The sequence below is a fragment of the Podarcis erhardii genome, assembly GCF_964252035.2.
Source record: "Podarcis erhardii genome assembly, chromosome: 8".
NCBI lineage: Eukaryota > Metazoa > Chordata > Lepidosauria > Squamata > Lacertidae > Podarcis > Podarcis erhardii.
Window position 1 is genome coordinate 79,936,124 of NC_138499.1, and position 27,290 is coordinate 79,963,413.

Sequence of the window (27,290 nt, forward strand, 5' to 3'; positions counted from 1 at the left end):
AAGACACTGCTATATGGATCATGCATGAGACTCTTTGAGGCATGAAGGAACTGGGTGCTATAGGCAATGTTAACATCGTTGACTAAAAATAGAAGTCAGAAAACAAAAGTACCTTGCCAAAATAATATGGATTATTTGAACATGGTTTATACAGTTTAACACTTGGTTCTTTAAACTGTCATAAGCTGATTCCTCCAACACATATTTCAAAGTGAATTTGCATGTCATTTGTTCTTTTCAGCACCACTTTTCTCACGCATATGGTGGGTGTATTACTCAGTGTAGAATTGCCTCCTAAGTTCCTGTATTGTTTAATACATATATATTCATGTAGGCGATACAGCTGATCTCTGTGAGCCAAGAATAGTGCCCCAATTAGTAAAATGAATGTGGAAGCCATTTCAAACCAAGGAGTTCAGTAGGTCCAACACTGGTCCCCATTTCACCCACAAGGCTGTTCCACACAAACCATGCACACCCACCTGTATCTGACAGCACAAGTAACACCAAGTGTGAGACTAGTATGAATGGGACTACCAAGGAATAATCAGGAACTTCAGGTGAACTGCTTGGTCACCCATAAGGCTTGGGAGACAGGGACAGGCTAACTGCATCCCTTTGCTAAGCCCTTCTGTTTCTCCTTTAGTTAATAAGTCATTTGGCAAGAGGGGACATTATTTTCCCACTTCAGTCATTACATCCCAAGCTACTATTTCAACTGTGACAAATAAAGCCAGCTAGAATCAGGCTGTTTGTTTTTAATCTACTCAATTATACTGAAATTTATATGCTGTTTAGCTGAGAAAAATGGAAACACAACCTAGAGTGCAAAAGAAGGTAAAAAATGACTCGAAACAACTACATAGTTTCTCTTGGTACAGTTGATTCCCAAGCTTTTGTTCTTTAGAATACAAAATAAGTGAATAAAGGATGTGTTCTCATTGCTATGAAATTTTCCACGTGTGACTTTCTGAACAACATAGGATATTCCTATGCTAAAGCAATTTTTTAATCTAGCTAACACATCTAGTTTCCCCTCTTGTGTATGTGTATGCATAAATACATGCTAAATTATGTACAAATGATTTTATAAATAAATACAATAATGTACAAATGATTTTATAAATATGTACAAATGATTTTATAAATAAATACAAATGAATACAGTATACCTGAAGGAGCGTCTCCACCCCCATCATTCTGCCCGGACGCTGAAGTCCAGCGCCGAGGGCCTTCTGGTGGTTCCCTAATTGCGAGAAGCAAAGCTACAGGGAACCAGGCAGAGGGCCTTCTCGGTAGTGGCGCCCGCCCTGTGGAACGCCCTCCCACAAGATGTCAAAGTGATAAACAACTACCTGACATTCAGAAGACATCTTAAGGCAGCCCTGTTCAGGGAAGTTTTTAACGTGTGATATTTTAGTGTATTTTTGGTTTCTATGGAAGCCTCCCAGAGTGGCTGGGGAGGCCCAGCCAGATGGGCGGGGCATAAATAATATATTATTATTATTATTATTATTATTATTATTATTATTATACCCTTGAGACTGCTTTATTCACCTGCACACAGGTATGACAGCTCACAAAAGCTTATGACATAATGTATGAGTCTTTACTATGTCACAAAACTCTTTGCTGAGACTTCTAGTCTCTCTCTTGGCATTGGTTGAGAGGGCTGGTATCCAGGTAAGGTATCCAAAGAACCATGTGTTTAGTCCAGCATGCCCAATCATCATATGTGGTGGTCTTGTAGTAAGGTTAAAGCTTACTGGGAAATGATATATAATGAAAAGAAAAGGATGTTTAAAATAACCTTTGTTAAAAAAGAAAAAACAGAAACTTTTCTTTTTGGAATTATAGGGACAGAACTACCTAAAATGTATAGAAACTTATTTATGTATGTGATTACAGCAGCAAGAATGTTACTGGCCCCAAAATGGAAAGAAGCAGAAGTCCAGCAAAGGAAGAATGGATACAAAAGCTTATGGAATATGCAGAAATGGCGAAACTTACCGGAAGAGTAAAAAATCAAGGTAACTTTTTTAAAAAAGAATGGAAATGGTTTATTGAATATTTACAAACAAACTGTAAACAGATAAGAACATTGGCAGGATTATTGTAATAACCTGCAGTTTTATAAGAGTATATATTTAAAGTAGATAAATAAATGTGTAATTTAAGTTAGTTTGGAATATGCAAATATAAAAAATAATTTTAAGGAACTGCAGAAAGAGGGGGGAAGGAAGTGGAGTTTTGAAATGTTAAAATCCTTGTAAAATTATTGAAATGTATAAAATTGAAAATCATAAATAAAAAATAAAAAATCCAGCATGCCCAGTGGGACACTGAATTTGTGTATCTCAGAGAGGAGCTAGGAGTACTATAATACTGAGACATTTGAAAATGAGAGAGATTTCAAATGCAGTTTGTGGAACAGTATGGTGGTCTGCCAAATGAAGGGCAAAAGTCAACAATCCTACTTGGAATGGCCATGGCTCTTTCTGGGCAGGGCTGGATTTAGGTTTGATGAGGCCCTAAGCTACTGAAGCTAATGGGGCCCTTTATACGTCCAGCTGTCCTTTGTCAACAACAAATTGTCGCTGTTTTTTGTGTTGAATATATGCTATATGGTAATTTATGGACCTAATAGGTATGTAGGTTTGTTTTATATATATAAAGGTAAAGGTAAAGGGACCCCTGACCATTAGGTCCAGTCATGACCGACTCTGGGGTTGTGCCATTCATCTCGCTTTATTGGCCGATGGAGCCGGCGTACAGCTTCTGGGTCATGTGGCCAGCATGACTATGCCGCTTCTGGCGAACCAGAGCAGCGCACGGAAATGCCATTTACCTTTCCGCCAGAGTGGTACCTATTTATCTACTTGCACTTTGAGGGGCTTTCGAACTGCTAGGTTGGCAGCAGCAGGGACCGAACAACGGGAGCTCACCCTGTCACGGGGATTCAAACCACCGACCTTCTGATCAGCAAGTCCTAGACTCTGTGGTTTAACCCACAGTGCCACCCGCGCCCCATATATATATGTGTGTGTGTGTGTGTGTGTGTGTGTGTGTGTGTGTGTGAAATGTACATCACTTGTTTTTTTCCTTTACATTTTTGGGGTCCCCCAAGAGAGTGAGGCCCTAAACTATAGTTTGTTTAGCTTATATATAAATCCGGCACTGTTTGTGGGTACTCTGACTGTAGCTCCACGTATCCCAGACTTTGTTGATTCATGACGCAATCAAATAGGACACAACCTGCAAATGTAGCTCAGCCTCCCTCTGCGAATTATGAGTTGTTGCCCCAGTGTAGCCCTTTTCATCACAAGAATTTCTTGCAGGTGCACTCTCTTGACTTTTTAATTGATCTAATTGCGCGGACAGGCGGAGTCCCCAGATCCCGAGTGGTCCCCCCCGTCATGTGGAATAACAACTCTAGACAACGTGCTATGGGATTAAATTGGCCACAACTTTATTAAATTTTCAAATGTGGGTAGACCTTGGCTCAGGCATTGGGCGTTCTCCCTCCCTAGTCCCCAGCCGGGGACCTAGGGAGCATCAGGGTTATCCAGTGTGGGGGGGGGATGGGCCGGCTCTGGAGAACATATGTTCAAGCAGAGATAGCCGCCCCCGTTACGCCGCCGCAGGGGAGAGCAATGACGACCTTTCAGCGTACGGCCAAAGCCTCCCTTCAAAAACCCCTTTAACGGGGAACCCTGGTATCGCCGCCGCAAAAAGGAAGATGGAGTAAAGGATTCCGCCCAAGGCCTGATACCGCCAAAGTTGTGACGTTTTGCTACGGGAAAGGCGAAACCTGCCAATGAAGGGGAAATTCCTTTCCGGCCCTTTAACAGCGACCTTATCGTAGCAGCGCCTGCATACCTGTGGAGACAGGTTAACCTGCAAAACCTATGAAGAAAAGTTAACCTGCAAAAGAAGACATTAACTGAGGGTGGGTAGGGTGGGAGAAGCTCTGGAGCCAAGTGAGGATTACCAATTAAGATCCACCCTCTATTGTGTGGGCAGGTAATCCCTCCCCTTACCTGGCCTGGTTTCCCTGGCAACGCTTCCCCCAGGTGGGATTGGACAACTCACTGGGGTAGGCGGGGACCTCCAGGTATCCCACCTGAGGGAAGGCAAAGCCTATGCTGATGGGGCCACTCCAGATCCAGGGCTGCAGGCATCCACGCAAAAGGCACCCCCCGTTTTAAGTGGGGAGCGGTCATTCTCCCATAAGAATTGAAGAGCCAATGCAGTGTAGCGGTTGCAGCGGTTCCCAACCTGTGGGTCCCCAGATGTTGTTGGACTACAATTCCCATCATCCCTGAGCTCTGGCCTTGCTAGCTAGCGGTGATGGGAGTTGTAGTTCAACAACATCTGGGGACCCACAGGTTGAGAAAGGCTGGGTTAGAGTGTTGGGCTAGGACCTGGGAGACCAGGGTTCAAGTCCCCCCACCATGCTCACAGGGTGAAGTCGGACCAGTCACTGACTCCCAGCTTAACCTACCTACCTTACAGCATAAAATGGGGTTGTGGGGAAAAGAACCATGTATGCCATTTTGAGCTCGTTGGAAGAATGGTAGGGTGCTGAGCTGGCCCATTGATGAGGTGTGGTGAAGGACCTGCCTCAGGCAATGGAATCACAAGAGGTTCCACCTGCCCCATCGTTGCTGCTGCTGAAGAATTGATCAAGATTGGCTGATGAAGCATTGAATGAAAGAGATAGATTATCCAGAAACTCTGTTGCATGGACAGGCGGAGTCCCCCAAACCCTGGGCGGCCCCCGTATGGAATAACGACTCAAGACAACGTGTTATGGGATTAAAATTGGCCACAACTTTATTATGTTTCAGATGTGGGTAGACCTTGACTCAGGCATTGGGCGTTTATCCCTCCCAGTCGCCCACCGGGGATCTGGGGAACATCAGGGTTCTCCAGAGTGTGGGGAGGGATGGGCTGTCTCTGGAGAACATATGTTCAAGAAGATAGAGCCCGCCGCCGCCGTTACGCCGCCATCGCAGGGGAGAGCAATGACAACCTCTAGGCATACGGCCAAAGCCTCTCCTCAAAACAACCCCTTTAACGGGGAACCCTGGTATCGCCGCCGCAAGGAGAAGGGGGGGCATGGGTCACCTCTACATGCCGAACCCCATTTAGAGAAGATAGACTAAAGGATTCTGCACAAGGTCTGATACCGCCAAAGTTGTGACGTTTTGCTACAGGAAAGGCAAACCTGTCAATGCAGGGGAATTCCTTTCCAGCCCTTCAACAGTGACCCTGACATAGCATCACCTGCGTACCTGTAGAGAAAAGGTTAACCTGCAAAAGAAGTATTAACTGAGGGTGGGTAGGGTGGGAGAAGCTCTGGAGCCAACTGACCATTCCCAGATGAGACCCTCCTCCTATTGTGTGGGCAGGGTGGTCCCTCCCCCTACCTGGCCTGATCACCTTGGCAACGCCTCCCCAGGTGGGATTGGGCAACTGGCTGAGGTAGGCGGAGACCTCCAGGTATCCCACCTGAGGAAGGCGAAGCCAAGCCTGTGCTAATGGTGCCACATAGGGTCCCGGGGGCTGCACGCGACCATGCAAAGGGTGCCCCCCATTTAATGTGGGGAGCGGTTATTCCGGCGATATTTGGTGACAGATTATGTATATATCAAACTTTTGAATTATTCTACCGCAGCCAGTGAAGAAGATTTAGAGACTTTGCTTGCAATTTCTGATCATTTGTATTAGTCTATAAATAGTGTTTAGTGCCATTGTTATTGGCCATCGTGTTGTGTTATTTTGTTCAGCTGCTGCAATGCCAGCAAGAAGGGGGCATTCTGGTGCATGGGGGGGATTTTGGAGGTAGCAGAAGAAGCGGGGAACATCCCTGTTTTGTCTCCAGTGGCAAAATGAGATGGGCTGCCCCTGGTGGGGTACAAATCTAATAATAAACATAAATAAATAAGTTGGCTGTTAGATCAGATAAAAGACCCATCTTCTCCAGCATTCTGCTTCTACCAGATGCCAGCCAGATCCTCTGGGAAGCTTACAATCAATGCATGAAGGCTTGATTCCAGCATCTGGTATTTGATGCCTGTAAACATAGACACTCCCTTTAGCTACAGTATTGTGGCTTATTATAACCACTGATAGAGCTATGCTCCATAGATGTTTCTAAATGATAATAATAATAATAATAATAATAATAATAATAATAATAATAATAATAATAATAATAATAATTTATTGCTATTTAATAGTGACACAAGACTTCATATTTTTTTCAGTTTACATCCCACTCTTCCTATGAAAGGAGCCCAGGGCACTCCATTGCAATTTGATTTTCTTTCAAATAGTCATCTGTTTTATACACCTCCATTACCACATCTTGTTTTGGCCCTAATCTTTGTAAAAGCTGTTGATGCTAGCAGTTATCCCCAGCACATTTTGTGGCTTGGTTCCAACCAGCGTACTTGCTATGAAATTCCATTCATCCCTGAAATAGCTGCTTTAAAATTCTCTTCCTTTTACATTAGAGCTCCTTGCCCTGTTACTCTGTTTTGTAACTGCTCTGTGTTGTCGCTTTTACATTTTCAGGATCATTTTTCTCTTTCCATAGCCTTTCCCTATGTGCTCTATTGAGAAAAACAGAGTCTTTTTAAGCTATGCAATCTTTCAGTCTTCAGCATGATCTTGAAATGAGGACACAAGTAGTGAATATCTGTTGGCTCTCCTTCAAAGGTAAGAACAATAATTGAAAAGCTTACTCTGAATCTAAACAAGGTTTGTCATTCCTTTACTTGTTTGATTGTTATGCATCTAGGTACTCTATAATAAAGGCAAATACTGAAAATATTGAAATACAGTGGTACCTTGGGTTACAGACGCTTCAGGTTACATACGCTTCAGGTTACAGACTCTGCTAACCCAGAAATAGTATCTCGGGTTAAGAACTTTGCTTCACGATGAGAACAGAAATCGCGTAGTGGCGGCGCGGCGGCAGCGGGAGGCCCCATTAGCTAAAGTGGTGCTTCAGGTTAAGAACGGACCTCCAAATTAAGTACTTAACCCGAAGTACCACTGTAAAGGCAGGGAAGACGTGAAATATGTGAAATAGTGATTATAAAAAAAATAGATACCAGCACTATGCAAGTTCTCCAAGATGTGCTTTAGGGCCCAGAAATGTTACCAAAATGATTTGGGCTCATATTGAGTACTCCCCTCCTTTTTTAAAAAAAGCAAAGGCACTGTATGTGATTGAGCTGATAGATCATGGGTCAGCAAATTTTTTCAGCAGCGGGTCAGTCCACTGTCCCTCAGACCTTGTGGGGGACTGGAATATATTTTTTTTGGGGGGGGGAATGAATGAATTCCTATACCCCACAAATAACCCAGAAATGCATTTTAAATAAAAGGACACATTCTACTCATGTAAAAACACACTTATTCCTGGACAGTCCATGGGCTGGATTGAGAAGGTAAGTGGGCTGGATCCAGCCCACAGGCCTTAGTTTGCCTACCCATGTGATAGATCATGTCATACGAAATTGTGTCCTTCTTTCATCAGAATTGGACCCTAAGCTCATCACACAGCACATCTCTGGCTTAGTGAAAGGCTGGGAAACTACAGAAGAGCCATGAAATGGACTTGGGTTCTCTCACATACAAAGGCATATGCTCTGTTATTAAGCTACAGTAATTATTATTGATATTATTTATTTATTTATTTATTTATTTATTTATTTATTTATTTATTTATACCCCGCCCACCTGTCTGGGTTTCCCCAACCACTCTGAGCAGCTTCCAACAAAATATTAAAATACAGTAATGCATCAAACATTAAAAGCTTCCCTAAACAGGGCTGCCTTCAGATGTCTTCTAAAAGTCTGGTAGTTGTTGTTCTCTTTGACATCTGGTGGGAGGGCGTTCCACAGGGAGGGCGCCACTACCGAAAAGGCCCTCTGCCAGAAGGCCCTCTGCCAGAAGGCCTTCGGCGCTGGACCTCAGTGTCCGGGTAGAACGATGGGGGAGGAGACACTCCTTCGGATATACTGGACTGAGGCCATTTAGGGCTTTAAAGGTCAGCACCAACACTTCAAATTGTGCTCATAAACGAGCTAAGGCTCTTTCCTGACGCAGAGGGCATAAGGCAATTTTTCCCAACCTGATGGTCTCCAGATGCTTTCTACTTACAATGCCCAGAAACCCCAGACACCATGTCCCCTTGTCAGGGGTTAATGAGAGTTGTGGCCCCAAACAGCTGAAGGGCACTAGGCTGCAAAATGCTGACACTCCATTTAAGGAACTCTTTAACAACTTGCCATAAAATGAGATTCTTTATTTTTTTTTTAATAAATATTTATTAAAGTTTTTAAATATAAATGCACAAATAATAAACGATCTTACTTCTATCACAACAATTTCATTACTTCTTTGGACTCCCTCACGTCTCCCGCTCCCATTTACATCGTTAAAATTTTTTTCCAAACAAATTATCAACTTGTTTACAATCTCATGTCCACTCATTCAAATATAATCTAGCACTTCTTCCAAAAAATTTTATATTTTCTTTAGTCTCACTTATCATCAAATTTAAATCTAGTTTAGTGGTGGCCAATTTTTTATAATCTAGCATCCTTCTTAACATTCAACCAAATTACAATGTTTTTGTAGATACATCTTGAATTTCTCCCAGTCTTCCTCCATCTTCTCTTCTCCCAGATCACGGATTCTGCCAGTCATCTAGGCCAGTTGCATATAGTCCATCAGCTGCATCTGCCACTCTTCCAGTGTGGGTAGATCTTGAGTTTTCCAGTTTTTTGCGATGAGAATCCTTGCTGCCGTTGTTGCATACATAAAAAATGTTCGATCCTTCTTTAACACCTTCTGGCCGACAATACCCAGAAGGAAGGCCTCTGGTTTCTTTGTGAAGGTATACTTAAATACCTTTTCAACTCATTATATATCATTTCCCAGAAGACCTTCACCTTAGGGCATGTCCACCAGAGGTGAAAGAATGTTCCTTCATTTTCTTTACATTTCCAACATTTATTATCAGACGAATGGTATATTTTGGCAAGTTTAACTGGGGTCATGTACCATCTATATATCATTTTCATTACATTTTCCTTCAGAGCATTACATGCGGTGAAGTTCAGCCCAGTGGTCCACAACCTTTCCCAGTCCTCAAACATAATGTTATGCCCAATGTCCTGTGCCCATTTTATCATAGCCGATTTAACCATTTCGTCTTGTGTATTCCATTTTAGCAGCAAGTTATACATTCTAGATAATACCTTGGTCTTTGGTTCTAACAATTCTGTTTCTAACTTCGATTTCTCCACCTGGAACCCTAACTTTTTGTCATTTTTAAAAACTTCTTTAATCTGAGCATAATGTAACCAGTCTCGCACCTTATCCTTCATTTTCTCCAAACTCTGCAATTTCCAATTGTCTCCATCTTTTTCTAATATTTCCCAATATTTTGGCCATTTGGCCTCCATATTGGGTCTTTTTCGGGCCTTAGCCTCCAGAGGTGAAAGCCACCTTGGGGTTTTATTTTCCAATAAGTCTTTATATTTTGTCCAGACATTAAACACTGCTTTCCTGACAATATGGTTCTTAAAGGCCTTATTGATCTTAACTTTGTCATACCATAAGTATGCATGCCAACCAAAAGCATTGTTAAAACCTTCCAGGTCCAGTACGTCAGTGTCTTCGAGAAGTAGCCAGTCTTTTAGCCAGCAGAAAGCTGCGGCTTCATAGTACAACTTTAAGTCTGGCAGGGCAAAGCCCCCTCTTTCTTTCGCATCTGTTAATATCTTAAACTTAATTCTGGGCTTTTTGCCCTGCCAGACAAATTTAGATATATCTTTCTGCCACTTCCGGAAGCACTCCGTTTTGTCCACAATCTGTAATGTTTGAAACAAAAACAACATTTTTGGCAATACATTCATCTTAATAGCAGCAATTCGGCCTAACAAAGAAAGCTTCAATTTTGTCCAACTATCCAAGTCTCTCTTAATTTCAGACCAACATTTTTCATAGTTATCCTTGAATAGACTCAGGTTTTTTGCTGTTATGTTTACCCCTAGGTACTTTACCTTTTTAACCATAGTTAGTTCTGTTTCTCTCTGAAATCGTTCTGACTCTATGTCTGTCAAATTTTTTCCCAGCACCTTGGTTTTCTGTTTGTTTAATTTAAATCCCGCCACCCGACCAAAGTTCTGAATCAATTGTAATACTCTTTTCGTACTAGATTCTGGCTCCTGCAGGGTCAAAACTAGGTCATCTGCACATAAAATGAGATTCTTTAATACAGAGCCAGTCCAATGTCTCCTATAACTCCCATAATGTGGGCAGCAATTCTTCTGGTTCTGCTAAGGAATCATTCCTTGGTATTATCTATTGGAATTACAGCATTGTGACATCAAAGACTGGCTCCACAGTGATATGTCTTAACTGGGTGGCAGAGGCATAGTCCTCTGAGTGGAATCCCTTAAGTTTTACCAATAATTGCTATTATTTCATATATCCCTTCCATTATCTCACTACCTCCATTGCCACTAATACAAACCAGGAACACAAATGTTAGTTTGAAAAGAATTTCCCAGGGCAAAACTACTATGTGTCCCTCTGTAAATAAAGAATAATCCCTTTTCATCCAGGAAATGGACTATCCAAAGAAGCTGTGTGTTTGTTGTGTGGAACTGCAAAATAACATACCTTTAATTGTGTTTGGACCATACGTCTTAGCAATTATAGCCAGCTGTTCCCTCAATTTACTCACCAAATAATAAGTCCCCTAAGATTTTACCAGAAACTGTTTGCATAACTTGGAAAACAGAGCTCAGCTGTTGCATAAATGGCAGGTCACACTCTCCCCCCCCCAAACTGTATAATTAAATTATTCTTCATGCCTTCACAGGGATGCAGTTATTGATTATTTAGAGCTCAATCTTCCTTCTCCCTGTGAGAAACTGAGGACCAGTTTATACATTCAACAGAATGAAGTGATGAAATTTCTCCTGGATCACAAGCACAATAGACTGAAAGCAAGGGATCACATGTCTCAATGCTCTTCCCAAACACTACCTTGCTCATATGGAACTGGAATGTCAGGGAGAAGGGTCAGCCTAGTCTTCTCCCTCACATGCTATGTGCAGGTAGCCCTTTAGTTGGGGGAGCATTCAGATTCTGAAGAGGTACAGGTCAGGCAGTGCCAGCCACTGAGGTGATTCACTAAGGAAAATATAAGCCAACACTGCATAGAAGCAGAGAAAGGCTGCAGTGTTTTGGGTGGAAATGCAGGTGTTTAGCTGCATACCTCCATATGGACATCCCACCATAACCACCAACATTTCTCCGATGAAAATAGAGATGTCCCCTCCAGCATTTCTCCAATGAAAATAGGGACGTCCTACCTGTACGCCAGCTCCCTCGGCCAGTAAAGCGAGATGAGCACTGCAACCCTAGAGTCTGCCGCGACTGGACCTAATGGTCAGGGGTCCCTTTACCCTTTACCTTTTACCATACCCTCCAACATTTCTCCGATGAAAATAGGAATGTCCTACCATATTCTCCAATGTTTCTCTGATGAAAATAGGGACATCCTACCATACCCTCTGTAATGGCTTGGGTCTCTCCCACAGACGCGAGACAACTTCCTCCTCCAGCAATAAAGCCCCCACTTTCGCTTTCTTTCACTTTCCTGCCTCTCGCAAACTCTTCCAAGCCTATGCGTTTTTGGAGAGGCTATTTCCGGTGTCCCTGAGTCTGAGCCTGAGCTTGAACTGACAGTTTGTGTTTTGCCCCTTGGACTCCCCCCTTCCTGCTCTTTGTTCTCAGAGATCAGGTTTCTACTGCAGCTTGGCTGCTCCTCCCCCATTCCGTATTCCAGCCTAATCTCTCTCCTTGCCTCTCAGCATTTCTCAGCCTCTGTCAGCTACGTCTTGTCTCTGACACCCTCCAAAATTTCTCTGCATAAAATAGGGAAATCCTACCATACCCTCCATCATATCTCTGATGAAAATAGGGGCATCCTAAGGAAAAGTGAGACATTCCAGGATCACATCAGAAACCAGGTGTTAGGAATGAGCCAGCTCCCAGTGAAGGTTTGCAGCCAACTGCAGGAAGCAGCCAGGAACAGAGAGGCTTAGACGTTAGGCAGGGGGGAGCTGGCAGCTGCAGACTTCGACTCTTTCTGACCTTGATGGGCAGGATGATAAGGCAGTAGCTGAGAGCAGGCTAGAACACAGCCAAAGCTCACAGGATGCTCATACAGGAGCGAAAAAACACACAGAAGTATGTCAGACTAGGAAGGTGCTGGAGCTAATCCAAGAAGTCTGAAGAGTAGGAGAATGGGAAGGCTGCTAGATAGGAAGCAAAACAAGAGACGCAAGGGGTGACAGTTCAATATATTCTGTAGAAGAATATCTTGAAGAAGTCTTCAGAAGGGTCATCCTGAGTAATGATGCCAGAGGCTTTGTTAGAGCCATCCAGAGCTATCGGTTCGTTTTTCCAACAAATCCTCCTTTTTAATTACCTACGCTTACTGTGTTATCAAGCTGGGAACCTGGACTCCTGACAGATGGCTTCTGTAAATTTGGGACTGTCCCTGGAAAATAGCGATACTTGGAGGGTCTGCGCTGAATGGGTATTGTCTTGGTGACATCAACAAGCTGCACTGCAAAAAGCCCTCATCCTGAAATTCTGCGCTTGCATGGCGTTGGGAGCAGTGGCGGAGGAACCCTCTCCGGCACCCGGGGCAGGATGCCAAGGGGCAGGGCGAACAACCCAGCAGCGCACACGCAACATCCATATGGACTGTGCATGCGCGGTTGCCCATACAGTCTCCGTGCGAGGGGCAGCCTGTACGGACGCCCATATGGCAGACCATATGAACTGCGCATGCATGGCAGCCCGTACAGTCACTGTACAAGAAGCAGCCCGTACGGACACTGTGTGAGAGGCAGCCGTACGGACACCCCTACGGACGGCACGTGAGAGAGGCAGCGCGTACAGATGCCACGTGGGCGTCACCCATACTAACTGTGCATGTGGCCTTGGCCGCTCTACAGCTGGGGGGCAGCGGGCCATCTTGTCACCCCGTCAAGTGGTGCCTGGGGCAGACCGCCCCCTCTGCCCCCCCCTTTGTATGCTCCTGGTTGGGACTTGCACCCCAACCACTACTGTAGCCTCTCAATGTAGCAAGGAAACAGCAAGCTGATATTCCCTCTTCCCTGCATCCCCAGCCTCTGGGCACTCCATCCTATTCCATAGTGGACAGTGTGTTCACTTCACAAACTGCTCTGTCTGCAGAGTGCTTTCTTTATTACTTGATTCTGCTGATAGTATAAACTGACCCTGAGTAAATTTATTGCAGGCAAATGTCTGGTTCTTTGGTTTCAGGGAGATTTCTAATAAAATAACATCTTATACTGAATTGCACAAAGGGTGGCAAAGCCCTCTGGTTTCTCTCTTTAGATATTTTCATGCCTAATAATAATTTCATTGGTTTGCTTCATATGGTTAGGGCTCAGATAATGCAGAGAAAATAATTCACAAGAGACCGAAATGATGGATTAGCAAGGGATGTGAGCCACCACTGATAAAGACAAGAAATATTGGCAAAGAAATACAAAATCCATCATACTAATTCACTTGAATTAAATGTATCTAAACTCTTCAGCCCTCGCCAAAATAAAGGAATGCAGCTTTTTAACAGTGGGGGAAAAAACCCTGCTGCTCTTTGTTCGCATTAAAACTGAGAATTTTAATGAAAATTAAAGCCGTACACTAATTAATGATGAAGAGCATGATGTAGCCAAATTGAAGCCCTTTTAAATCCCACAGAGATTCAACAGGAGAGTTAAACAGCAATAGGACAAAATCAATGGGATGGAAATGTTTTACTGTTAAGTACCCTCCCCCGACACTTGTTTCTGTTGTGTCTACAACAGGAATAACTCAATGGACTGGCATCCATGTCAATCTCTTCCAGGAGAGATGGCTATAAAACATTGGTGGTTAGGTGGGATGGTTTGTACATATTGGGGCCAACCAAAAGTAAGACAACACAATAGGTAACGGTAAACATGTTGCATTTCTCTGAACAACACAAATGAATGCAAGATCCAGTGTTTTAATACAGCAAAAGTGGAGGAGAGGGAGATTCTGCACTCGGGCCCTGCTTGCAGAGGCACCTTGTCGGCCACTGCAAGAAAAGGATGCTGGATGAACTGGGCCATTCGCTGGCTTGATCCAGCAGGACTATACCCTCCAATTGTTAGGATATTTCCGTTCCACCTTAAAAGGGAGCAGGATGTTTGTGTCACAGCCTGCGTATTTCCTTTTCACAGGATGTTTCTGTTGTGTCTTTGTTTTCGTTTCTCTCTGTGCCTGAACACGCAAACAGGCAGTCATGTTTTTTCCTTTGTTCTGACCAACGCTGAATAAACTTCTAAATATTTTTTTTTTATATATATATAAATATTTATTAAAGTTTTTAAATATAAATGCACAAATAATAAACGATCTTACTTCTATCACAACAATTTCATCACTTCTTTGGACTCCCTCACGTCTCCCGCTCCCATTTACATCGTTAAAAAATTTTTCCAAACAAATTATCAACTTGTTTACAATCTCATGTCCACTCATTCAAATATAATCTAGCACTTCTTCCAAAAAAAATTATATTTTCTTTAGTCTCACTTATCATCAAATTTAAATCTAGTTTAGTGGTGGCCAGTTTTTTATAATCTAGCATCCTTCTTAACATTCAACCAAATTACAATGTTTTTGTAGATACATCTTGAATTTCTCCCAGTCTTCCTCCATCTTCTCTTCTCCCAGATCACGGATTCTGCCAGTCATCTCGGCCAGTTGCATATAGTCCATCAGCTGCATCTGCCACTCTTCCAGTGTGGGTAGATCTTGAGTTTTCCAGTTTTTTGCGATGAGAATCCTTGCTGCCGTTGTTGCATACATAAAAAATGTTCGATCCTTCTTTAACACCTTCTGGCCGACAATACCCAGAAGGAAGGCCTCTGGTTTCTTTGTGAAGGTATACTTAAATACCTTTTTCAGCTCATTATATATCATTTCCCAGAAGACCTTCACCTTAGGGCATGTCCACCAGAGGTGAAAGAATGTTCCTTCATTTTCTTTACATTTCCAACATTTATTATCAGACGAATGATATATTTTGGCAAGTTTAACTGGGGTCATGTACCATCTATATATCATTTTCATTACATTTTCCTTCAGAGCATTACATGCGGTGAAGTTCAGCCCAGTGGTCCACAACCTTTCCCAGTCCTCAAACATAATGTTATGCCCAATGTCCTGTGCCCATTTTATCATAGCCGATGTAACCATTTCGTCTTGTGTATTCCATTTTAGCAGCAAGTTATACATTCTAGATAGTACCTTGGTCTTTGGTTCTAACAATTCTGTTTCTAACTTCGATTTCTCCACCTGGAACCCTAACTTTTTGTCATTTTTAAAAACTTCTTTAATCTGAGCATAATGTAACCAGTCTCGCACCTTATCCTTCATTTTCTCCAAACTCTGCAATTTCCAATTGTCTCCATCTTTTTCTAATATTTCCCAATATTTTGGCCATTTGGCCTCCATATTGGGTCTTTTTCGGGCCTTAGCCTCCAGAGGTGAAAGCCACCTTGGAGTTTTATTTTCCAATGTCTTTATATTTTGTCCAGACATTAAACACTGCTTTCCTGACAATATGGTTCTTAAAGGCCTTATTGATCTTAACTTTGTCATACCATAAGTATGCATGCCAACCAAAAGCATTGTTAAAACCTTCCAGGTCCAGTACATCAGTGTCTTCGAGAAGTAGCCAGTCTTTTAGCCAGCAGAAAGCTGCGGCTTCATAGTACAACTTTAAGTCTGGCAGGGCAAAGCCCCCTCTTTCTTTCGCATCTGTTAATATCTTAAACTTAATTCTGGGCTTTTTGCCCTGCCAGACAAATTTAGATATATCTTTCTGCCACTTCCGGAAGCAGTCCGTTTTGTCCACAATCTGTAATGTTTGAAACAAAAACAACATTTTTGGCAATACATTCATCTTAATAGCAGCTATTCGGCCTAACAAAGAAAGCTTCAATTTTGTCCAAGTATCCAAGTCTCTCTTAATTTCAGACCAACATTTTTCATAGTTATCCTTGAATAGACTCAAGTTTTTTGCTGTTATGTTTACCCCTAGGTGAATAAACTTCTAAATAATGCTCTCCTGCGTGCATCTTTCGCTGTACGAATTCTGCTGATAGAGCGTGCATCAGCTCTGGAATGTGGCAAGCTATTTTCTGGAGCTCATGTCGCTAATTGCTGATACTGTATCTACGGGAGATCGAGGGATCGTCTGGAGGCGACGTGGGGGCCATGATGGGCCATATCTCCCTGGCAGTATCCCAACACCAATATCTGGGTAATCCAAATCAGCAAGATCTGTTTTTGATCCCAAGCTCCCACCAGAGCCAGCAGACTCACACCAGAGTGCCGAACCAAAAAACGGGACATTCTGGGATCCAATCAGAAGCTGAGATGCCTTCTGTAATTTCAGTATGTCCCACTTAAATCAGGATGGTTGAGCAGTATGCAGGACTCTTATGTGATATTATCTTTTTTATTATACTAATTTAACACTTGGAGTAGGACTACTGTTGGACTGTGTATGTTTTCTCACTGGCTTTGCTACACATGCCAATACTGCTACTCCTCTGGAACTAAGCTATTAATGAATAGTGTGGTGTTATTCTCCTTTAACACACAACCCTTTACTGTTTGTTGCACTTATTTGTGTTTTTTACCAAAAGCAAGAAGAGAGGGACAAACTGTTTCTTGAAAAATATGCTTTTGAATTAGGAGTTCCCTATCTCATGAAGCTATCGTGCCCATTCAGTTCATTGATTTATCTACCTCAGTATTTTCTATATTGAATAAGGTAAAAGGTAAAGGACCCCTGGACGGTTAAGTCCAGTCAAAGGTGACTATGGGGTTGCGGTGCTCATCTCGCTTTCAGACCAAGGGAGCCGGTGTTTGTCCACAGACAGCTTTCCAGGTCATGTGGCCAGCATGACTCACCGCTTCTGGTGCAGCGGAAGACCATGATGGAAACCAGAGCGCACGGAAATGTCATTTACCTTCCTGCTGCAGTGGTACCTATTTATCTACTTGCACTTGCATGCTTTCAAACTGCTAGGTTGGCAGGAGCTGGGACAGAGCAACAGGAGCTCACCCTGTCACGGGGATTCGAACCACTGACCTTCTGATTGGCAAGCCCAAGAGGTTCAGTGGTTTAGACCACAGCGCCACTCACTGTTCCCTCGGGTTTCAAACAGAAGCCTCTCCCTGCCAGGTGTTACTTATCAGGGATTTGCAAAAAGTGCAGCATCTGTGTCAACAGTTCTACTCTGTAGTGCAGCAAGGCAAGGCCCAACCAAGGGGTAAGACAAGGCAAAGCAAAAAAAGATTCAGGCTGTGCTCTTGGGAACAAAAAGAGCTCTGAAGCTGCTCTAGCAAGGAACAAGCTGGACTGCACACTAATACAGTAGCAACTAATTAACGATGACAACAACATTTTTGTTTTAGGTTTGTCTTTCTTAAAAAGAACTAACAAAAAACATACTGCAACTCTGTGCATGTTTACTCAAAGGACGCCATAAGGACTTCAATGGAACTTCCTTCTAAGCAGTGCTTTTTTAAAAAAGAAAAGAAAAAGATGTTTAGGGGTACTCTCATTTTCCTACTCCCTCAATAAGGCCACACTTAGATTCACAAAATGTTTAGGGGTATGCGTACCTCTGCGTCCCCCCAGAAAAAATGGCTGCTTTTAAGTAAAGTGTGCATCAAATGGCAGCCCAAATCAAAATCAAGTTATCTGATTTTGGAACAGTAGTCCCAGTCAGGGAACAATTATGTGCTAGTTTCTGACGATGCTTCCATTACTGTCTGCTAAATATTGTCAGGGGACCACCGTGATGAAAAATAGGCCTGATTTAATACGCTGCATATACTAAAATGAATAATTGAGTATACATATTAGGTACTTAACTGCTTGGTACTTTGCTTGATTAAGGACACATCTGTACCGGGAGCTACCCATGTTTTCTTGCGGTGCTTTTGTGCTGAACAATGGCTGAGGCATGGCGGGGGCTCACCAGTACCTGGTGGGATTTGAGCTGCCTTCTCTCTCTGGAAGCAACACACCATGCCATAAAATACTTTGGTGGAAAAAAACTACTTTCCAACAGCGGTTTTCAAGGTAGTGTGATGATTTGCTGGGGGGAGAGGTTAAGGGGAGTTAAGCAGACCCCTTAGGTGTCCAGTTTTAATTGGAACAGCAGGAATTGAGAGAAGCCACCCCAATCCCAAATGCTGGGTCTATGGGGGGGGGCGTGTTGTCGCAGTAAGCATCATTACACAATAGATGAAACATGCATGAACAGTTTTTCAAAATTTACTTCTCTTTATGCTCCCATCACCCCCTTATTTTTATTCAATGGCCCCCATTGCACCTGAGGCCCCACCCCCAGATTGTTCCACCACCCCCAAGGGGGAGGTATTTCCCACTTTGGAAAACATTGTTTTTACAGTATTCTTTTCGAGATGCAGAGATTCGAACTGTACGCAGTATTCCAAGTGTAAGGTAAAAGATAAAGGACCCCTGGACGGTTAAGTCCAGTCAAAGGTGACAATGGGGTTGCGGCGCTCATCTCACTTTCAGGCTGAGGGAGCTGGCGTTTGTCCACATACAGCTTTCTGGGTTATGTGGCCAGCATGACAAAATCGCTTCTGGCACAACGGAACACCGTGATGGAAACCAGAGCACGCGGAAACGCCGTTTACCTTCCCACCACAGTGGTACCTATTTATCTACATGCACCGGCATGCTTTCAAACTTCTAGGTTGGACACACCCACCACGGCTGGCAGGCCATTGGTATAGCTCCTCCCCACTGGGAGTTGGATACTGATTTGGGAGATTCAGGGCAGACAAATAAGAAGTTCTTCACTCAGCAGATAGTTAAACAATGGAACTGACTGCCCCAGTATGTAGTGATGGACACCTACATGGGTGGCTTATCACAGAGGATAAGGCTATCAGCGGTTAGCAGTCATGAGGACTAGTATGTATTACCTCCATTATCAAAGACTGCATGTCCCTGAATATACCAGCTTCAGGAGATCATGTGTGAGTGATAGAGAACTATTGTGCTTCTGTCCTGCTTATGGACCTCTCGTTGGTCTGATCTGGAAGGGCTCTTATGTTCTATATTAGGAATTCAGACTATGAACTCGTGTGTCTCCTGGCAGCACAGGATTCAAAGGTTGCAGCGTCTATGGAATCAGGACTGGATTGAAAATGTAATAAATACATAGTAATACCTCAGACAGGAAGATTTGCAATGTCTACAGTATGTCAGATCTAATAATACAAAAACTTCTCCAAACGGCAAATGTGCAGCTGCAGCAGAACTTTCCCCCAAATAGTTCTGCTTCCGCATTTCAAGATGTAAATGGAACAATCACCCCTATAAATGTATGCTATTAATTTGTAGCACATAAATTTCTGGCATACCTGTGGATAGGCGAGCTTCTTTGATCAGCAGACAGTGCAATCTGGAGTCCTTGTATCATTTTAAATTGAACCCCAGCTAAATGCTGGCTGTTAAATGTAACATAGGAACAAACTATAATTCTAAACTAATCCTAGTTGTAGGCTGGCCCTGAAGTTAGTATTTGGCTGAAGAGTTTCTTCTGCCTTTAATGAGTTCAAAAGAGGTACCTTCAGAGCCTGTACTTGACTGTAAAGTAAAAAAAGCATTATAATATTATGTCTGAAGCATGGAGCCCCATTACAGCGAGGGGCTTTTGTGAAGCTTCATGTCAGGTCTATAACATTTAAATCATCCCAAATTCCAGGCCCCTGTTGGGATTTACAAAACATATATTTTGGTATTTCACAAAACACAGGCACACTTGTCAGATATACCTCTAGAGGAAGGAAAAGCCAGATGGTGAAAGAGAATGCAGGAATGCCCTATTCCATAGGGGAACGCGGAAGTCCTCCAATAGACATGACAATCTAATGTGAAAGGAAATTAATTCACAGCTCCAAAAAGGAAGATGCTCTGAGAGGGAAAAGCCATTCCCCACTCATTTTGCAACTAGATTCCACTTGTGCATGCACTGGGTAGCAGTAAAGATCTGTCCCAAGGCATAATGCAGATCACTGGATACAACTGATATTGTGCTATTGCTGTGTGCAGTTGACTTACAGGGAGAACTTGAATATGCAGTTGTTGTTGTTGTTTAGTTGTTTAGTCGTGTCTGACTCTTCATGACCCCATGGACCAGAGCATGCCAGGCATTCCTGTCTTCCACTGCCTCCCGCAGCTTGGTCAAACTCATGTTCATAGCTTCAAGAACACTGTCCAACCATCTCGTCCTCTGTCATCCCCTTCTCCTTGTGCCCTCCATCTTTCCCAACATCAGGGTCTTTTCCAGGGAGTCTTCTCTTCTCATGAGGTGGCCACAGTATTGGAGTCTCAGCTTCAGGATCTGTCCTTCCAGTGAGCACTCAGGGCTGATTTCCTTCAGAATGGATAGGTTGGATCTTCTTGCAGTCCATGGGACTCTCAAGAGTCTCCTCCAGCACCATAATTCAAAAGCATCAATTCTTTGGCGATCAGCCTTCTTTATGGTCCAGCTCTCACTTCCATACATCACTACTGGGAAAACCATAGCTTTAGCTATACGGACCTTTGTCCATAAAAAAAAGTCTGTGGAGATACAGAGCTGGAAGGAGCTGTTCCGATGCAAAGCTCCACCAAGACTAGCTTCATTTGCAGGGCTATTTGAAATCTCTTTGCTCCTTACACAGAGCCCACCCACCTGTCAAATTTGGCCTATGAGAAGTGAAGGAGAAAAGTTCCCTAACCCTGCTCTTAATATTGCAGAGGAACAATGTGCCTCTCCTGTTGATGTCACCGAGCTTCATTTACATCTTCCTAATCACTAACCATGATGTGATTTAAGGCCACATAGAACAGTCTTTTTAACCAAAATGCTGCTGCTTCTTTTTTATATATATAATAATTTTATTAAATTTTTAAACAATAAACAACAACATACATAAAAACATGTTCTTTTTCATTAACCACATTTCATTCTCATCTTTGGACTTCCTCACATCTCTTGTTCCTGCACTCTAAACACATAAATTTTTCTAGCAAATTATTTACTTAGTTCAATTTATATTATATAATTGTCCAATATTGAATCTCAAATTTTAGAGTTTAAATAACTCTTATTCTTTAAAAATTAATTCTAGGATATTTTTTATCCAAAATTTGTCTTATCTTTCAATTACATTTAAATTTATATTCCTTGTTACTAATTTATTGGAGCCATATTGTTACGAATCTTACATCTTTCTTAACATTCGTACAATTTACAATATTTTTGTAAATAGTCCTTAAATTTCTTCCACTCCTCCTCCACCAGTTCCTCTCCGAGGTCTCGGATTCTGCCCGTCATTTCTGCCAGTTCCATATAGTCCATCAGTTGCATCTGCCATTCTTCCAGTGTGGGCAAATCTTGGGTTTTCCAGCCTTTAGTGATGAGTATCCTTGCTGCTGTTGTGGCATACATAAAAAAAGTTCGGTCCTTCTTTTGCACACTCTGGCCGACAATGCCCAAAAGGAAGGCCTCTGGTTTCTTAGGGAAGGTATACTTAAACACCTTTTTCAGCTCATTATATATCATTTCCCAGAAGGTCTTCACTCTAGGACAGGACCACCAGAGGTGAAAGAATGTTCCTTCAGCTTCTTTACACTTCCAACATTTGTTATCAGACAAATAGTATATCTTTGCAAGCTTGACTGGGGTCATGTACCACCTGTATATCATTTTCATAATATTTTCTTTCAAGGCATTACATGCCGTAAACTTCATACCGGTGGTCCATAACTTTTCCCAGTCAGCAAACATAATGTTATGCCCTATGTCCTGTGCCCATTTTATCATAGCTGTTTTAACCGTTTCATCCTGTGTATTCCATTTTAGCAGCAAGTTATACATTCTTGAAAGTGTCTTAAAGCTGGATTCTAACAGTTCTGTTTCTAACTTTGATTTTTCCACCTGGAATCCTATCTTTTTGTCCAACTTAAAAACTTCTTTAATCTGAGCATAATGTAACCAATCTCGCACTTTATCTTTTATTTTCTCCATACTCTGCAGCTTCCAATTATCTCCATCTTTTTCTATTATTTCCCAATATTTCGGCCATTTGGCCTCCATATTGAGTCTTTTCGGGGCCTTAGCCTCCATTGGTGATAGCCACCTTGGGGTCTTGTTTTCCAATAAGTCTTTATATTTTATCCAGACATTAAACAATGCTTTTCTGACAACATGATTCTTAAAGGCCTTATGTATTTTAACCTTGTCGTACCACAAATATGCATGCCATCCAAAAGCATTGTTAAATCCTTCCAAGTCTAAAACATCCGTGTTTTCAAGAAGCAGCCAGTCCTTCAACCAGCAGAAAGCTGCTGATTCGTAATACAGCTTTAAGTCTGGCAGGGCAAAGCCCCCTCTTTCTTTAGCATCAGTTAATATCTTAAACTTAGAACATAGAACAGTCTTTTTAACCAAAATGCTGCTGCTTCTTGGCCTTCGCCAACTCATCTTCAGTTCCCTCTTGCAGCTTTTAGAGTTGTAGGCCGCTTTGATACAAAATTCCAAGTGATATTCTGTAAGGCACACCTTTCACTCAAATTCAAACACTATCTCACTTCAAATTTAACAAGGTGATTTAAAATTCAGGGTTGGATCCTAGTACTAGAAGACTCACCGCAGTTAAAGAAAATGTTTGCCTTGAGTTCAATAATATCTATTGGTCATTGGGACTGGATACAACCCTCAGTTCCATTTCTATGGTTTGATATATTTCAAGGGGGGGGGGAATCTCTGCGTGTTTTATGCTTCTGCTGTCAATAGCTGTTTCCAGACTTTTCTCCTTTATTATTTTATCAGACAAAAACAACTGTCTACTGGAACTGAATACTGTGTTTCTTGAGCCCACAGCTTTACAGATTTCTCATATTTTTAAACTTTTCTAGTCTAGATTATTTTCACACAACAATAATTATTACCTTGACTGTAGTCCTTTGCACAATTATATTGCTGAAACCCCTCAGCAGTCTAAACGCTTTGAATATTTTAGTCCAGGGAATATTGGTAATCATCAAATGTTATCTCAATAAAAGTGTTGATCACTTAAAACTGAATCTTCAGACCACATATTCCAAATGGTCTCTTTGGCTTCAATATAATTAAATCAGAGACAATTATTTGAATGATGTTCAGGTGCTACTGAAGCAACATAGACAGTAGGAATCCAGGAAGGCTACCATCTAACACAGGGTTGAGACCCCTAATTCCCCAATAAGATTTTGTAAACTTCTCAAACTATGCCACCCATCCCTAAGAAATGGGCTCCAAGTATGTATTTGTCCCCTTTTTCTCTGCTTGTGATTCGAGGACCCGATCCCTGCTTGGGGAATAAAGACACGAGGACACAGTATGTAAGGTTAATGGGTAAGGAAAAGGCCACAACTTTATTGATTACAGCATGTGAGAAGGTATTGGCTTAGGCATTGGACCACGGAACATTAGACTCCACCCACTCGTAGAGGGGTGAGTCTGAGGAGGGGTTAACCACCAGCAGGGGGAGCCTGTTGATGCTAATACAACTATAGGCTCTCTTCCTGATGTCACCGAGGGTCGTGCCATGGTCCCCCGCCACACGGGCATCAGACAGGATCCACGACCGCCGGATTCCTTTAGCGGAATACCCAAAATTGTCGGGGTAGGCGATGGCCACACCTAGCCCCCCGAAACAGCAACAACACATTTCAATGCCTAACCGCCAAATACCACGAAAGTTGTGACGGTTGCTACGAGGTAGGCGAAAAAAACTAAGAGGCCAGGCCAATTTAGCCAATTGGAAAAAAAAAACTCCTACCAGGCCCCCTGGTTAAACAGGGCGACCAACCAGAGGTCCATAGCAAAGTCTCAGGAAGCTAACTCTAAAAGGGAGTGGAGGGTGGGTGACTCAAAGAAAATGTGTGTGCAATGGTGGGGATGGCTGGCGCGGCCGCATTTGAGCGGCAAGCCACGCTCCCGCCGAGCATCCCTACTGGATGCCCAACTGGGGAGGGGCGTGGTGTGCCAGCCCTGGAGTTGAAGCAGGGGGCGAACGCCCCCTGCATGACGCGGTAATCGTCTCCTGCTCACAACCCCTCCCCTCCTGGAAGAGGAGAGGCTTTTTCAAATCACATTTGCAGATTACTGTACACAAGAGAGAGGGGACAGAACAGTGTTTGCAAGCTCCCCAAACTCCTATCCATGAAGTTGTTATCTGCCCATGCACAATGGCTGTCTCAAACATACACACCTAACTTTAACTGTGAAGTGAACGTGGCTTATACTTTGGATGAATGCTGATTTAAGGGGAAACACATCCAACAGAGTTTTTCCTCAAGAAATTACAAGACTGTGGCTATCAGCATGTGTACACTGCTTTAATACCCGTGGGGAGAGCACACTGGAGTCAGAGGAAGTGGTGATGTGTGAGCCTCAGAGTGGATAATATAACATTTACCATAATGGGCATACTTACATTTATATTTTGGACTATTCGACATTGCCTTCTTGAGCCTCCTTATTTCAACTGTTAACAATGATCCATTGAGAAACTCCCTGAATTCAGTAGGTCCTCATTTGCAAAAGAAAGCAATTTGCAATATGTTTGTTGCACTGTACTTTCCTGAGAGGGGGCATAATGCTTTGGAACAGACTTTGAATTGGCAACATAAAACTGATTCCATGCTTCCTAAACTGTCATGCTTCAACCACATTTGAATTTCACATATGGAGGGCCATCACTTTAAATCTGCTTGGGAAAATAAAAGTCGAAAGTCGAAAGCGCCCATCCATTTTTTGTGCACAGAAAAATAGAAGAGACTGAATGGATGTGTAATAAAAGGAAAGATGTCTGCAAAGAATGAACACTGTGTACTAATTCAGAATTCTCAGCCTACTTTAATGTCATTTCAATTCAATTGTCCTCTCCAGAGAAATGAATTTCATGAGATAATTGTTTCATTCTACAAGAGCCTCCTGTCAAGGGACATCTACAGTTAGCTATTCACATAAATAAATATGTATCACCACAACACATACCAAAATCATAAAAAGTACAAAACCAATAAAACAGTTCAAGCTTAAACTTTCCTTGAACTTCAGTGATATACAAGGTGTGATCGCCCAAGGCCCCCATCCCTTCTCCTGCCCAGCCAAAAGGCACACAAGATGCCTTTAGCTAGTAAATAATAAACAGCACAAATTGAGTGTGTTGCGGCAATGATTGCCACAGCAAGTGCATTTAGAATAAAAGCCCATAAGCTTAGTGACCTGAAAACCTCCATTTGGTCACATCGTTTGTCACATTGTGATGAATAAAATAAATGTCACTAAAATAACCTTCCAGTTGCTTCTCTCTGGACTCTTACGTTTGCATTTCTTTGTATGCCTGTTGCATAACAATAACAATTCTGTCTCAATGCACACTACATAACCACAAATCCCTGGAATATATGGTAACCTGAAATATCTTATGCAAAATATATGACAAGGGCACAAGAAACTCTGACTCAGAAATCCTCCATTGTCTCTTCCTCTAGGTTTATCTTCCAGATGAAAAGAACTGAGATAGTCACTGTGGACTCTGGATACATCTTAGATGTGGCCAACAACAGATGCAGAAGAAGGAATTTGCTGTGTTTCAAAGTCCCTGTAAAAGCAAGATTAAATTCCCGCTGTCTGTCCTATAAAATATAAATGTTGGTTTCAGGCTTCTCCATCGACTGCAGGCCCTTGGTGGCCCTAAGAAGTGGGCGAATGCGAAACAAAACTTGAATTACCTCAAGAAAGAATTCATTATGAAAGACGTATTTGTCAATGGCATTTGTAAGAGCTCTGGCACATGACCAGATGGTCTTCATTCTCACTACACCACTATGAGGTGAGCACGGAGGAAAACACCTTCACAGGCTGAAACTTGTGCTTGCAGCTGCTGATCATGCCAGCCACCATTCAACTAATAACAAGTGTGCAGTTGCTTGTGGAATTCAATAAAACTGGGATTGGAGTTGAATATTGTGGCCCTAATATTTCCTAACATTCTGGCATCCTTTGAATCTTCCTGTCAGCAAGCATTGTGGACTTTTGTGGTTGTTTGAGACGTTTCAGGCATTTCACACCAACCTGCCTGCAGCAGAGGTGGAGAACCCTCAGGTCTGGGGGCCAAGCTCCTCTGGCTGGTCCTCAGGACACCATACTGCCTCCCCAGCCACACCCCATCTCCCGAACTGCCCACCTCACCGGCCCTACTTTGCAACCTTCTTTAAGTATTTCTGCCTGACCAGAATGTGCCCTTGAATGCATCTTACAACGGTTCTTGCTTTCCTGGAGGAGATATCTGTAGGAAGTAATTTACAGTACAAAGGGAGAACTTAATATTCATCACTCTGTCTACTTTTTCACCTTTGGCCTCACCAGAAAAGTGTCAGCCCCATGGGCTACAGCAGGCTCTAGCTGAACACCCGGTTTATGCAGGGGCAGACTTTGGTAATCTAATAATAATAATAATAATAATAATAATAATAATAATAATAATAATAATTTACCCTGCCCATCTGGCTGGGTTTCTTCAGCCACTCTGGGCAGCTTCCAACCGAATATTAAAAACAACACAGAGTCAGGCATTAAAAACGTCCCTAAACAGGGCCGCCTTCAGTTGTCTTTTAAAAGTAAAATAGTTGTTTATTGCCTTGACATCTGCTGGGAGGCCATTCCACAGGGCAAGAGCCACTACCAAGAAGGCCCTCTGCCTGGTTCCCTGTAACTTCACTTCTCGCAGTGAGGGAACCACCAGAAGGCCCTCAGCGCTGGCCCTCAGTGTCCGGGCTGAACGATGGGGGTGGAGATGTTCCTTCAGGTATACAGGACTGAGGCCATTTAGGGCTTTAAAGTTCAGCACCAACACTTTGAATTGTGCTCAGAAACGTACTGGGAGCCAATGAAGATATTTCAGGACTGATGTTATGTGGTCTCAGTGGCCACTCCCAGTCACCAGTCTAGCCGCCGCATTCTGGATTAATTGCGGTTTCCGAGTCACCTTCAAAGGTAGCCCCACATAGAGTGCATTGCAGTAG

At 42.8% G+C, this 27,290-nt stretch overlaps 1 long non-coding RNA gene across 1 annotated transcript; it reads left to right on the forward strand.

Annotated features, from left to right (window-relative positions):
- The first annotated feature begins 1,734 nt into the window (after positions 1 to 1,734).
- LOC309348169 lies at positions 1,735 to 26,230 on the forward strand. Its single transcript, XR_014159261.1, has 3 exons — positions 1,735 to 2,030; positions 6,605 to 6,726; positions 25,758 to 26,230. It is a non-coding gene; the product is annotated as an uncharacterized lncRNA (long non-coding RNA).
- The last annotated feature ends 1,060 nt before the right edge of the window (positions 26,231 to 27,290 follow it).